This window comes from Oryza glaberrima, chromosome 1, assembly GCF_000147395.1.
Source record: "Oryza glaberrima chromosome 1, OglaRS2, whole genome shotgun sequence".
NCBI lineage: Eukaryota > Viridiplantae > Streptophyta > Magnoliopsida > Poales > Poaceae > Oryza > Oryza glaberrima.
Window position 1 is genome coordinate 12465408 of NC_068326.1, and position 14756 is coordinate 12480163.

Consider the following 14756-nt stretch of genomic DNA (forward strand, 5'->3'; position numbering starts at 1 on the left):
GGGAATGAAAAAGTTCAAAAAGCACCACAACATAATTTTTTATCATATTAGAGTGTATTGGGTGCGTTCGTGGCAAAAATTCAATCCGTGATTTGCGCAGCAAACTTTTGTCAATTAGTGCCAATATTGGCATATATTGGCACACGTGGGTGTGATGTTTTTGACCAGAATAGAAAAGTTGAAAAAGCACCAAAACATGATTTTTTGACATCTTGGAGTGTATTGGGTACGTTTGTGGCAAAAAATCAATCCGTGATTCGCGCGGCGAACTTTTTTCAAGCAATGCCATTATTGGCATATATTGGTACACGTGGATGCGATGTTTTTTTCTGGGAATGAAAAAGTTCAAAAAGCACCATAACATAATTTTTTGGTTATATTGGATTGTATTGGGTGCGTTCGTGGTAAAAAATCACTCTGTGATTCGCGCGGCGAACTTTTGTCAATTAATTCCAATATTGCCATCTATTGGTACACGTGTATGCGATGTTTTTTACGGGAATGAAAATGTTCAAAACCACCAAACATGATTTTTGGTCATATTGGAGTACAAGTCCCGGTGCTTACTATCCACGAGCACGGCTATTCGAATAGTTTGGTGTACTCACACTGCAGTGGATGTACGCTTTTTATCCCGCACTCCACGGATTGCCCAACACATGAGCCTAATACCAACACATGAGATTTGCCACGGCCTGGCTTTTTGGTCGCCCTCGCATTTCGGCACCCGCTCCAAGGACTTTGAACCCCTATTGCACCCCGGCACTCTAACCTACCTACTGCCGGATGGTGTGGGGAGTCCTGGCGCTCCAGGGATTGGGGAAATTTATTATATACATACTTATAGGGTGTATTTTATGTTCTTTGACGTCCTTTACCTTTCCGACACTGCACTATCCTCAACATTCTCATACAGAACTAACCATGACTGATGTGCCGCCCCACGAGAAATTCCTAATCCAACGGGTTTGCCCATACACAAGAAATGCGGTCGTACTCGGTTTGTTCCTTGCATAGCTTCATGACTCGGTTCTTAATTGACTAGGGTCAGCGGCTAACCATTTCCAGAACCACCCATATTCTATTCATGCCGCCCCAGACGAAATTTTTTTGTGGTATTAAGTTTTGGTTTTAGCAAAAGGTTTGAGTGTGGCGGTTGGCGCTCGTGTATCCTCCCGCAAATCATCAATCACTCACAATGAATGATCTCACATCCATAATCATCAAGCATAAATATGGCATGTACGTATGTCTACAATAGCATTACTAAGCATTGTCAGTATTTGACCGCATATAAATAAACGACTCAGGTATCCAAAGGCATACAATATGTATAAAGGTAAACAATATCAAGGGTAGGCATAATCAAGCATAGGTACGCAATTTACAAATAGCATGCAATTTATAAATCAAAGATTTATAAATCTAGGATCAATATGTTCAAGGTAGGGTGCGTAGTGACTTGCCTGGTTCATTTAAGGCCTCGGCCTCAACTGGTTCGCACTCCTCCTCACACACGTAACCTGGGGATTAAATGCGGGAATTAACGTCTAACCTAAGTCTACCGTAAAATCGAAAATGTTAAAGAAAATCAGAAAAATAACAAACCAGAGTCAATCGAAAGAGCAAGTTTTTAGAAGAATTTAGGCGAAGGTTTCATCGAAATACGAGTTAAAACGAGGGAGAGGTGAGCTTTGGAACAACAGGCTTTTGGATAATTTTGAAAAACGACAAGGGCTGACAGGTGGGGTCGGGCGACTTGGCTGATCGGCTTAAAAAGGTTTTCAAAACACGGTGGGGGTTGTCACGACCGGAAATAACCCAACGGGCGTTCCTTATGGGCGTTCCTAACGTGCGTGTATTATTCCTTGTCCCAGGAGGCAAAGTACACCAAAAGTTGATACATTTCAGAGTTTATCAAGCGGAAGCGTAAATAATTAATTTATTACATGGGCGGCGAAGGCCCAGCACACACAAAGACAAACGGGAAACAGCGGAAGACTAGGGCGACGACCACAGGCGCTTGACAGCAGGCACGAGCTAAACACCAAAGCCTTCATCATCTAGGGGCTCCTCTTCTGGGTTTGGGAAAAATTGAGCAAGACTGAGTACAACCACCGTACTCAACAAGACACACCCACAAGTGCAGAATAAATGCAAGGGAGTACAAAGGGGGTGATAATATAGGGGGTAGGGTTTGCAGTAAACAGCATTTAAAGACACTTAGTTGCTCAAAGCTATTTTGTAAATACGATCCTAGAGCTATACAATATTATTAATCAAGGCCGTGAACCCACACGAACCTGCCTTAACCCAAGGCCTACGATGATTCAGACCGAATTGGCAACCCGACCCTGGGTCCTAGCTCGTCCCAAGCCAACCCAGGCCAACCATTCCACATTTTAGTTGTTAAGTAGGTTTTAAGAATTAAAAACACTAACTTGTGTACATTGCTCGGCTTGCCCATAACCGAGGGCGCGGCTATTCGAATAGATTATACTCTGATCAGAGGTGTACATCTTTACCCACAAGACACATCTTCCTCACGTGTAACCACGTGCCACATACCACCACGGTATATGGACGGAAGACGTGACATAGTTTCCAACCCATCCTGGCCATAGACAAGAGTACCGACCCAACCCCACCTACGGCCGGAACCCCCGGGACAGGTAGGCAGGACTGAGCCACTAGCAGCAGGACACCGGCCCTGTGCCATGACATCTCGACTACCGTGCCGCAGCTCGTGTAGCCTTCATTTGCCCTAGAGATGTCCATCTCCATCCGTGTACTTTTGTTTATGACCAGACTGAGCCACAAACTAAGCCTTACCCATTAGACATGTGGAAGTACGGTAGTGCTTTGCAATAGAGGCCCGAAGACCGGTCCTTATATGGCCGAGGTGCTACCATCAAAACCATGCACCCCGAGCCCAGCCTAAAACCATTTTGAGGGTTTTGAATAGATGGGGAGGTGTGAATCCAATTCCACAATAATCCAACCATTCCATGGTGTCCAAGTGATATGAATATTCCCAAAGTCTAGAGTTACAAAACCACCTAATGTTGTCCTATTAACCAGCGAAGCATCTACCTAAATTCATACTAGTGGAACCCTGAATAAAATGTCCACTAGTTAGGGTTTTGTTTATCCTAGGGTGAACAAGGTAATAATAACAATAACAATAATAAGGTCATAACAAAGGTAAATAGGCATGGCTAGATAAAACAGTGATAACGCGGGAATTTAAATAAAGCGATAATGCAATAATTTAAATCAAAATAACTTTGTAAACTGGGATTCAATATGTTCAAGGATGATGTGACTTGCCTTGCTCGCTTTCCCAAACGTCGGCTTCACCCTCCACGTAGAGCGGATCTTCCGAAGCTACAGCGTCTACACGACCAACGGAAAAATAAAAGGGCTTTTACTCTAATAAACTCCATATAACAAGTAGGAACAAAGCACAAAAATGGGTTCTTGACTTCTTAAGGAAAAATTAGAGACTTGAACGGTCCAATTCCGAGTTCAAATGGCCAAGTTATGACCATTTGAAGTTTATATGCTCTTTAAATGAATATTTGCGAATTTCTTCATTTAAATTTTAATTTAAAAGGGATTTATTGCGTCAGCCGAGGGGAGGGGCGCGTGGACCGGGTCCACGGGAGTGGGGCCCACGCGGCAGCCTCACGGTTGTCACGTCCCAAAACGACCCTAAAATATATCCTTTAAGTTATGCCTAGAATAATTAAAATCCATGTGAAAGCCTCCAAAAATTAAAATGTGCAAAGTAAAAGTCAAACAAGGCTTAGAGGATTTTTTATATTTCCTAAAAGCCTAAAATGTGTAAATAAATTTTAGTGGAAATTTTAGAGCACAAATAATAATTAAGGAGAAATAAACAAAGTTAAAATGATTTTATAAAAAGAAAAACCCTAAAAGTCCCCCTTCCCTCCCTTGGGCCGGCCAGGCCCATCTCTCCTTCCCCCCCTCTCTCCCTGCGGCCCACTCGGCCTCCCTCCCCGCGTGCGCGCCGCTGACGGGCGGGCCCGCCCGCCACCGTCGCTGACGGGTGGGGCCCACCCGTCATCCCCTTCCTCCCGCCGCTCCCGCCGCCTCCCCCGTGCCCTAGCGCCGCCGCCACCGCGAATCCCGCCGCCTCCCGCCGTCCCCGCGTGCAATAAAGTGGGGGGAATCACTCCCCGTGATCCCCTCTCCCTTTCCCCCCATTTTTCCCTCTCTCTCTCGCGTTCAAACGGGCGGATTTGCCCCCGCAAATCTCGCCGGCGCCATTAATGGCAGCCGGACCTCCCGCACCGGTTTCCATCCCCTCCGGCCGCCCTCTCCCCCTTCCAGCCCTATTTAAACCCTCCCCGCACCTCCTCCGTCCGTTTCCGCCTCTCGCCGCCCTTCCTCCTCGCCGGATTCCAGCTCGCGCCGTCGCTCTCTCTCTCCACCGTCACCGCCGAGCTCCGGTCCGCCGCCGTCGTCGCCCCGGACCGTCTCCCGCCCCGGCGTCGCCTCCTCCGGCTTCGCCGCATCGCCGCCATCCCCGTCCACCCCCTCGTCGAGCACGCCGACCACCGGAGCACCGCCGTCCCCGTTCACCCGAGAAGCGCCGCCGCCTTCCTCCGCTCCGGTCGCCTTTCCCGTCGTCGCCGTCGACCTTGGGTGAGCCGTGGACCGCCGCCTCGTTTCCCCCTTTCCCTCCCCTCTCTCGGCCGACGCTCCGCAGTGCCTATGGCCGCTGCCCGGCGACCATAGGGGCGCGGGCGCGCCGTCTCCCACCAGCCGCGTCGGCTTGGCCGCCCTCGGGCGCGCCGAGTGGCTGCCGCGTGGGGCCCGGCCGTCAGCCGCCCGCGCCCTTGGGAGTGGCTAACGCGTGGGGCCCACGGCGCCGGCCGGTGTGAGCCCGGGTGCACCCGGTCCACCGTGGACCGTGAGGCTGCCGCGTGGGCCCCACTCCCGTGGACCCGGTCCACGCGGCCCTCCCCTCGGCTGACGCAATAAATCCCTTTTAAATTAAAATTTAAATGAAGAAATTCGCAAATATTCATTTAAAGAGCATATAAACTTCAAATGGTCATAACTTGGCCATTTGAACTCGGAATTGGACCGTTCAAGTCTCTAATTTTTCCTTAAGAAGTCAAGAACCCATTTTTGTGCTTTGTTCCTGCTTGTTATATGGAGTTTATTAGAGTAAAAGCCCTTTTATTTTTCCGTTGGTCGTGTAGACGCTGTAGCTTCGGAAGATCCGCTCTACGTGGAGGGTGAAGCCGACGTTTGGGAAAGCGAGCAAGGCAAGTCACATCATCCTTGAACATATTGAATCCCAGTTTACAAAGTTATTTTGATTTAAATTATTGCATTATCGCTTTATTTAAATTCCCGCGTTATCACTGTTTTATCTAGCCATGCCTATTTACCTTTGTTTTGACCTTATTGTTGTTATTGTTATTATTACCTTGTTCACCATAGGATAAACAAAACCCTAACTAGTGGACATTTTATTCAGGGTTCCACTAGTATGAATTTAGGTAGATGCTTCGCTGGTTAATAGGACAACATTAGGTGGTTTTGTAACTCTAGACTTTGGGAATATTCATATCACTTGGACACCATGGAATGGTTAGATTATTGTGGAATTGGATTCACACCTCCCCCTCTATTCAAAACCCTCAAAATGGTTTTAGGCTAGGCTCGGGGTGCATGGTTTTGATGGTAGCACCTCGGCCATATAAGGACCGGTCTTCGGGCCTCTGTTGCAAAGCACTACCGTACTTCCACATGTCTAATGGGTAAGGCTTAGTTTGTGGCTCAGTCTGGTCATAAACAAAAGTACACGGATGGAGATGGACAAAGTCGGGGGTCGATGGACATCTCTAGGGCAAATGAAGGCTACACGAGCTGCGGCCCGGTAGTCGAGATGTCATGGCACAGGGCCGGTGTCCTGCTGCTAGGGGCTCAGTCCTGCCTACCTGTCCCGGGGGTTCCGGCCATAGGTGGGGTTGGGTCGGTACTCTTGTCTATGGCCAGGATGGGTTGGAAACTATGTCACGTCTTCCGTCCATATACCGTGGTGGTATGTGGCACGTGGTTACACGTGAGGAAGATGTGTCTTGTGGGTAAAGATGTACACCTCTGATCAGAGTATAATCTATTCGAATAGCCGCGCCCTCGGTTATGGGCAAGCCGAGCAATGTACACAAGTTAGTGTTTTTAATTCTTAAAACCTACTTAACAACTAAAATGTGGAATGGTTGGCCTGGGTTGGCTTGGGACGAGTTGGGACCCAGGGTCGGGTTGCCAGTTCGGTCTGAATCATCGTAGGCCTTGGGTTAAGGCAGGTTCGTGTGGGTTCATGGCCTTGATTAATAATATTGTATAGCTCTAGGATCGTATTTACAAAATAGCTTTGAGCAACTAAGTGTCTTTAAATGCTGTTTACTGCAAACCCTACCCCCTATATTATCACCCCCTTTGTACTCCCTTGCATTTATTCTGCACTTGTGGGTGTGTCTTGTTGAGTACGGTGGTTGTACTCAGTCTTGCTCAATTTTTCCCAAACCCAGAAGAGGAGCCCCTGGATGATGAAGGCTTTGGTGTTTAACTCGTGCCTGCCGTCAAGCGCCTGTGGTCGTCGCCCTAGTCTTCCGCTGTTTCCCGTTTGTCTTTGTGTGTGCTGGGCCTTCGCCGCCCATGTAATAAATTAATTATTTACGCTTCCGCTTGATAAACTCTGAAATGTATCAACTTTTGGTGTACCTTGCCTCCTGGGACAAGGAATAATACACGCACGTAAGGAACGCCCGTTGGGTTATTTCCGGTCGTGACAAGTTGGTATCAGAGCCCCCTTGACCCTAGGACGAGCCTTAGATCCCAAGCCTTAACAATATTTTCGAAATAAAAATCCTTTCTTATTTGTGAAAATCCTCTAGTCTCTCTCTGTCCTGCTGCTTCATTTATCGTCAAAAATCTGACCTTTAAAATGTTGCTTTTCTCTTTTGTTTTTGTTTGTAGATGGCCGGCAGCATCAACCGTCGTGGTCTGGACCTGACTGGCTTCATTTTGGAGCTGCGGGGCATGTGCGTTGTCCTGGGGTATCCGCATGGAGTGGACTACTAGGGCAAGCAGCTCCCGGAGCAGGAGGGTGACGATGCAGAGCCCCACGCTGCTTGGGAGATCACTGCAGTGATCCTCACTGGCTCACCCGAGAGGACTTCGTTGGCAGTCACCGCGGGTGGAGATTCCTTCTCCGCCGCTTGCCAGAACGCCGCACTCCTCGCCATCGGCACTCTTCACCAGCGCTACCCGGACGAGTTGCAGCACTCGCCCTACCGCTACCACCCTCGTCGCGGAGGAGCCCGCGACCACGCCACCTTCCGGGATGCTAGCGCGGAGGATGACGCTACCATCATGCACCTGGCGCGCATGGTGGAGGCGTACGATGCGGCTCGTATCGACTTCCATCAGATGGTGCGCCGTGGGTTGGTCGAGAACAACATGAAGATCTTGGAGCTGCGTCAGGAGAATCTGCAGCTGAAGAAGGACTTGGACGCAGTGGAGGCGCAGCTGTGTCAGCTCAAGATCGCCCAGGGAGAGGTCTGTCGTCTCAAGCGCCGCCGCGTCTGCCGCAGCCAGAAGATCACCGCCCGCAAGAGCACCTCTAGGCCCGAGCTTGTTCGTCAGTCCCTGGTGTGGACCTGCTTCGTCGAGACCCCTCGTGCCGAGCCCGCGCCCTTGGTTCCTCAAGAGGAGGAAGCCTCCGGCGTTGGTAGCACGGAGGATGCGCTGCTGCTCACCTTCCGCCCTGGCCCATCGCAGAAGTAGACGAGGAGTTAGTAGGCTTGCGCGCGTGTTCTTCTCGTTTGTTTTTCTGCTTGAGTCGTGTGGGGCATGGTTATACCGGTGTGTGGTATGACTGTGTCGGAGCCTGTCTTTATTTTATTTGCTTAAGCAACTTGAACCTTAATGAACCAATTTAATAGCAGTAATAAATTCAAGAATTATGGTAGTCGTGGGTGATTAGTTTTAATAATCTGTTCTCTCTCTTGGCTGGTTCTGTATGGGATATTTCATATGGTGACAACCAGGAGAAGTGCTGCTACCGGTGATGGCAACCAACCCGAAGGCAGCAACCACAACAACTATGGCAGCCCACCTCCACCTCCTCCCCCGCCTCCACCACCACCACCAGACACCAACTCCATCCTCACCCAAATCCTCGCCCAGCAAGCCAACATGATGGCTGCTTTCCTCCATCACATCCAAAATCCGCCACAGCATAATGCTCCACCTCCACCCCCACCCCCGCCACATTCTAAACTCGCCGAGTTCCTCCGCATCCGTCCACCTACCTTCTCTAGCTCCAATAACCCCGTGGATGCTTTGGATTGGTTGCATGCCGTGGGGAAAAAGTTAGACACCGTGCAGTGCAACGATAAGGAGAAAGTCATCTTTGCCGCTCACCAACTGCAGGGGCCCGCATCTCTATGGTGGGATCACTTCCAGGCTACGCAGCCAGAGGGGCAGCCTATTACTTGGGCCCGATTCACCGCCGCTTTCCGGAGGACCCATGTGCCCGCCGGAGTCATGGCCCTTAAGAAAAGGGAATTCCGGGAGTTGAAGCAAGGCAGCCGCTCCGTGATGGAGTATTTGCATGAGTTTAACAAGTTGGCCCGGTACGCCCCGGAGGATGTTCGGGAAGATGAGGAAAAGCAGGAGAAGTTCTTGGCAGGAATGGACCCTGAGCTGTCCGTGCGTCTAGTCTCCGGGGATTATCCGGATTTCCAGCGTTTGGTGGACAAGAGCATCCGCTTGGAAGCCAAGCACAAGGAACTGGAGTCGCACAAGCGTCGCCTGGTGAATTTCCGCAATCAACAGGGGGCTAACCGAAGGGTCCGCTACACCAATCCCTATCCAGGGGTATCCTCCTCGCAGCAGCAGCAGCAACCATGCTCCGCGCCCCGACCTCAATTCGTGGTGCGCGTCCCACAGCCACAGCAACAGCAGAATCAGCAAGGGACCCGTGCACCCCGTCCTCCTACGCCCGCTGTGCAGCCTGGTCAAGGCCGTAGGGACGCTCAAGGTCAGCAGCGTCTGTGCTTCAACTGCTTCGAGCCCGGGCACTTTGCGGATAAATGCCCAAAGCCGAGGCGCCAGCAAGGCCAAGCGCCTCCCCGCCCCAACAACGGTGGTAAGGATGTCATTCGGGGTCGTGTGAACCACGTGACCGCCAAGGATGTGCTGACAACTCCAGACGTCATCGTTGGTACGTTCCTCATTCATTCCATCCCTGGTACCATTTTGTTCGACTCTGGAGCTTCCCACTCGTTTATATCTGTGCCATTCGTGGGGAGAAATCAGTTGGGGGTAGAAAGGCTTAGGAACCCTCTGCTCATCACCACCCCTGGAGGGGTTATGACAGCAAAGTATTTTAGCCCTGCCGTTCCTATAGTAATCGAGGGAATCCCTTTTCCTCGGATTTGATTCTTCTGGACACCAAGAACTTGGATGTGATCCTTGGGATGAATTGGTTGGCTCAATTCCAAGGAGTAGTGGATTGCGCAAGACGCACTGTCACTCTGTACCGAGGGCCGGAACAACCGGTTGTTTTCTTTGCACCCCCAACCTCTGTAGGCAGTTTAGAACTTCATCAGATAGGACTGTCAGAAATCCCCATTGTCAGAGAGTTCGAAGACGCGTTTCCGGAAGAACTACCCGGTATGCCGCCCAAGCGAGAGATTGAATTCCGGATAGATCTTGCTCCAGGAACCACTCCTCTGTACAAGCGACCCTACCGTATGGCAGCAAATGAACTGGCCGAAGTCAAGAAACAGTTGGAGGAGTTGAAAGAAAAGGGGTATATACGGCCGAGCACTTCCCCCTGGGATGCTCCTGTGATTTTTGTGGAAAAGAAGGACAAGACAAAGAGGATGTGTGTTGACTACAGAGCTCTCAATGAAGTTACTATCAAAAACAAGTACCCTCTTCCCCGGATCGATGATCTGTTCGATCAGCTTAAAGGTGCCACCGTCTTTTCTAAAATCGATCTTCGTTCCGGATATCACCAATTGCGTATCCATGAAGAAGATATTCCGAAGACCGCATTCAACACGCGTTATGGACTGTATGAATTCACGGTGATGTCGTTCGGTCTGACCAATGCTCCTGCCTTCTTCATGAACTTAATGAACAAAGTGTTCATGGAATACTTGGATAAGTTTGTTGTGGTCTTTATTGACGACATCCTGGTGTACTCACAATCAGAGGAAGACCATCAACAGCATCTCTGTCTGGTGTTGGGAAAGTTGCGGGAACATCAATTGTATGCCAAGCTTAGCAAGTGTGAGTTCTGGTTGTCCGAAGTCAAATTCTTAGGGCACGTGATATCTGCTAAAGGAGTTGCTGTGGACCCCGAAACAGTGACCGCCGTCACTGATTGGAAGCAACCCAAGACGGTCACCCAAGTTCGCAGCTTTTTGGGTTTGGCAGGATACTACCGAAGATTCATCGAGAACTTTTCCAAAATCGCTCGACCCATGACACAGTTGTTGAAGAAAGAAGAAAAATTTGTGTGGAGCCCGCAATGCGAGAAGGCGTTCCAAACTCTCAAGGAAAAGCTGGTTTCCTCGCCAGTTTTAATCTTACCGGATACTCGCAAGGACTTCATGGTGTACTGCGATGCTTCGCGCCAAGGATTGGGGTGCGTGCTCATGCAGGAAGGTCAAGTGGTAGCCTATGCCTCACGCCAGCTACGGCCTCATGAAGGCAACTACCCTACCCATGATTTGGAGTTAGCCGCTGTGGTTCATGCTCTAAAGATCTGGCGGCACTATCTCATTGGGAATCGCTGTGAAATATATACTGATCATAAGAGTTTGAAATACATCTTCACTCAGTCGGATCTGAATCTTCGGCAGAGAAGATGGTTAGAGCTCATCAAGGATTATGATGTGGGAATCCACTATCACCCTGGTAAGGCCAACGTGGTCGCAGACGCGCTGAGTCGAAAAAGCTATTGCAACACTCTTGGCATCCGTGGCATTCCACCGGAACTTAATCAACAGATGGAAGCCCTGAACCTAAGCATCGTTAGCCATGGATTCTTGGCTACGCTGGAAGCCAAGCCTACCTTGCTCGATCAAATCCGCGATGCTCAGAAGAATGATCCAGATATGCATGGGATCCTCAAGAATATGAAACAGGGTAAAGCCGCTAGTTTCACAGAAGATGAACACGGAACCCTATGGAACGGAAATCGGGTATGCGTTCCAGACGACAGGGAACTTAAACAGCTGATACTTCAGGAAGCTCACGAAAGTCCTTATTCCATCCACCCTAGCAGTACGAAGATGTACTTAGACTTGAAAGAGAAATACTGGTGGGTTAGTATGAAGTGGGAAATTGCAGAGTTCGTGGCTCTTTGTGATGTGTGCCAGCGTGTCAAAGCAGAGCACCAACGACCGGCCGGACTTCTCCAACCTCTCCAAGTACCAGAGTGGAAATGGGACGAAATTGGGATGGATTTCATCACCGGACTTCCAAAAACCCAAGGCGGATATGATTCTATATGGGTGGTCGTGGACCGACTAACCAAGGTAGCTCGGTTTATTCCTGTGAAGACCACCTATGGAGGGAACAAACTAGCCAAACTCTACTTCGCTAGGATCGTGAGTCTCCATGGCGTTCCTAAGAAAATTGTATCTGATAGGGGAAGCCAATTCACCTCTCACTTTTGGAAGAAGCTCCAAGAAGAGTTGGGTACCCGATTAAATTTCAGCACCGCGTATCACCCGCAGACAGATGGACAGACCGAGCGTCTGAATCAGATCCTAGAAGATATGCTCCGTGCCTGTGTTCTAGATTTTGGGAAGACCTGGGATAAGAGTCTCCCCTATGCCGAGTTGTCCTACAATAATAGCTACCAAGCCAGCATACAAATGGCACCCTATGAAGCGTTGTATGGACGTAAATGCCAGACACCGCTATTGTGGGACCAAGTTGGGGAAAGCCAAGTGTTCGGGACTGATATCCTGAGAGAGGTTGAAGCTAAAGTCAGAACCATTCGGGATAATCTCAAGGTGGCACAGTCTCGGCAAAAAAGTTATGCAGACAACCGACGCCGTAACCTGGAGTTCGCAGTGGGCGATTTTGTGTACCTTCGGGTCACGCCATTGCGGGGCGTACACAGGTTTCAGACGAAAGGGAAGCTCGCACCTCGGTTCGTGGGTCCTTTCCGCATCATTGCTCGACGCGGAGAAGTTGCTTACCAGTTGGAGCTGCCTGCATCCTTGGGCAACGTGCATGATGTGTTCCATGTGTCGCAACTCAAGAAATGCCTTCGAGTGCCGTCCGAGCAGGCCGACTCAGAGCAGATTGAAGTTCGCGAAGACTTGACCTACGTAGAGAGACCGGTGAAAATCCTGGACGTCATGGAGCGCAGGACCAGGAACCGGGTAATCCATTTTTGCAAGGTCCAGTGGAGCAACCACGCCGAGGAAGAAGCTACTTGGGAGCGTGAAGACGAGCTGAAGGCAGCCCATCCCGATCTCTTTGCCAGTTCTTCCGAATCTCGGGGTTGAGATTCCGTTTAAGGGGGGTAGGTTTGTCACGTCCCAAAACGACCCTAAAATATATCCTTTAAGTTATGCCTAGAATAATTAAAATCCGTGTGAAAGCCTTCAAAAATTAAAATGTGCAAAGTAAAAGTCAAACAAGGCTTAGAGGATTTTTATATATTTCCTAAAAGCCTAAAATGTGTAAATAAATTTTAGTGGAATTTTTAGAGCACAAATAATAATTAAGGAGAAATAAACAAAGTTAAAATGATTTTATAAAAAGAAAAACCCTAAAAGTCCCCCTTCCCTCCCTTGGGCCGGCCCGGCCCATCTCACCTTTCCACCCCTCTCTCCCCGCGGCCCACTCGGCCTCCCTCCCCGCGTGCGCACCGCTGACGGGCGGGCCCGCCCGCCACCCTCGCTGACGGGTGGGACCCACCCGTCATCCCCTTCCTCCCGCCGCTCCCGCCGCCTCCCCCGTGCCCTAGCACCGCCACCGCCGTGAATCCCGCCGCCTCCCGCCGTCCCCGCGTGCAATAAAGTGGGGGGAATCACTCCCCGTGATCCCCTCTCCCTTTCCCCCCATTTTTCCCTCTCTCTCTCGCGTTCAAACGGGCGGATTTGCCCCCACAAATCTCGCCGGCACCATTGATGGCAGCCGGACCTCCCGCGCCGGTTTCCTTCCCCTCCGGCCGCCCTCTCCCCCTTCCAACCCTATTTAAACCCTCCCCGCACCTCCTCCGTCCGTTTCCACCTCTCGCCGCCCTTCCTCGTCGCCGGATTTCAGCTCGCGCCGTCGCTCTCTCTCTCCGCCGTCGCCGCCAAGCTCCGGTCCGCCGCCGCCGTCGCCCCTGACCGTCTCCCGCCCCGGCGTCGCCTCCTCCGGCTTCGCCGCATCGCCGCCATCCCCGTTCACCCGAAAAGCGCCGCCGCCTTCCTCCGCTCCGGTCGCCTTTCCCGTCGTCGCCGTCGACCTTGGGTGAGCCGTGGACCGCCGCCTCGTTTCCCCCTTTCCCTCCCCTCTCTCGGCTGACGCTCCGCCGTGCCTATGGCCGCCGCTGGCGACCATAGGGGCGCGGGCGCGCCGTCTCTTGCCAGCTGCGCCGGCTTGGCCGCCCTCGGGCGCCGAGTGGCTGCCGCGTGGGGCCCGGCCGTCAGCCGCCCACGCCCTTGGGTGCGGCTGACGCGTGGGGCCCACGGTGCCGGCCGGTGTGAGCCCGGGTGCACCCGGTCCACCGTGGACCGTTGTAACAACCCGCCTCTCCCAGGCCGGGCCCGCTTACATCTGATAGCTTTCGTAGGTCATAGACTGCCCTCACAGACCAACACATGTCTTTTCTGCACACTTTGTCCTCACTCGTGTGCACCCGGGAAGAATTTCCCGGTCGGTCACCCATCCCAAATTGCTCCAGGCCAAGCACGCTTAACCCTGGAGTTCTTTGGAGATTGGCTTCCGGAAAAGAAGTTGCAACTTGTTGATATGAGTATTCTATTAATCCTATTAAGCCTTAGGCCGGGATGTTACACCATCACCCCCTTAAGAGAGATCGACGCCCCCGTCGATCAACCCCTGGCCAGGAACGTCCTCTCTTGGCCACGTCCATGTGTCCAGTGCCAGCGCATGTGCCATGCTGTGTAACCACTCCCGGTCTACACCAGCCATGCGCACCATGCCTGCGCAAGCCCGCTTACATCTGATAGTTTTCATAGGTCATAGACTGCCCTCACAGACCAACATATGTCTTTTCTGCACACTTTGTCCTCACTCGTGTGCACCCGGGACTGCCCTCACAGACCAACACATGTCTTTTCTGCACACTTTGTCCTCACTCGTGTGCACCCGGGAAGAATTTCCCGGTCGGTCACCCATCCCAAATTGCTTCAGGCCAAGCACGCTTAACCCTGGAGTTCTTTGGAGATTGGCCAAGCACGCTTAACCCTGGAGTTCTTTGGAGATTGGCTTTCGGAAAAGAAGTTGCAACTTGTTGATATGAGTATTCTATTAATCCTATTAAGCCCTAGGCCGGGATGTTACAGGGGTCCGCATGTCCGTCTCTAGTCCTTCTCTCTTCCTCCTTTATTCTCTCCTTCGGCTTTGTTCCCCTCCTCGAGCGTAGGTGGCGTCGGCCGGTGGCTGCTAGGGTTGGAGCTAGCGACGGCGGCTGAGGGTAGAAGGGGTTGCGGCCGGAGAGGGGA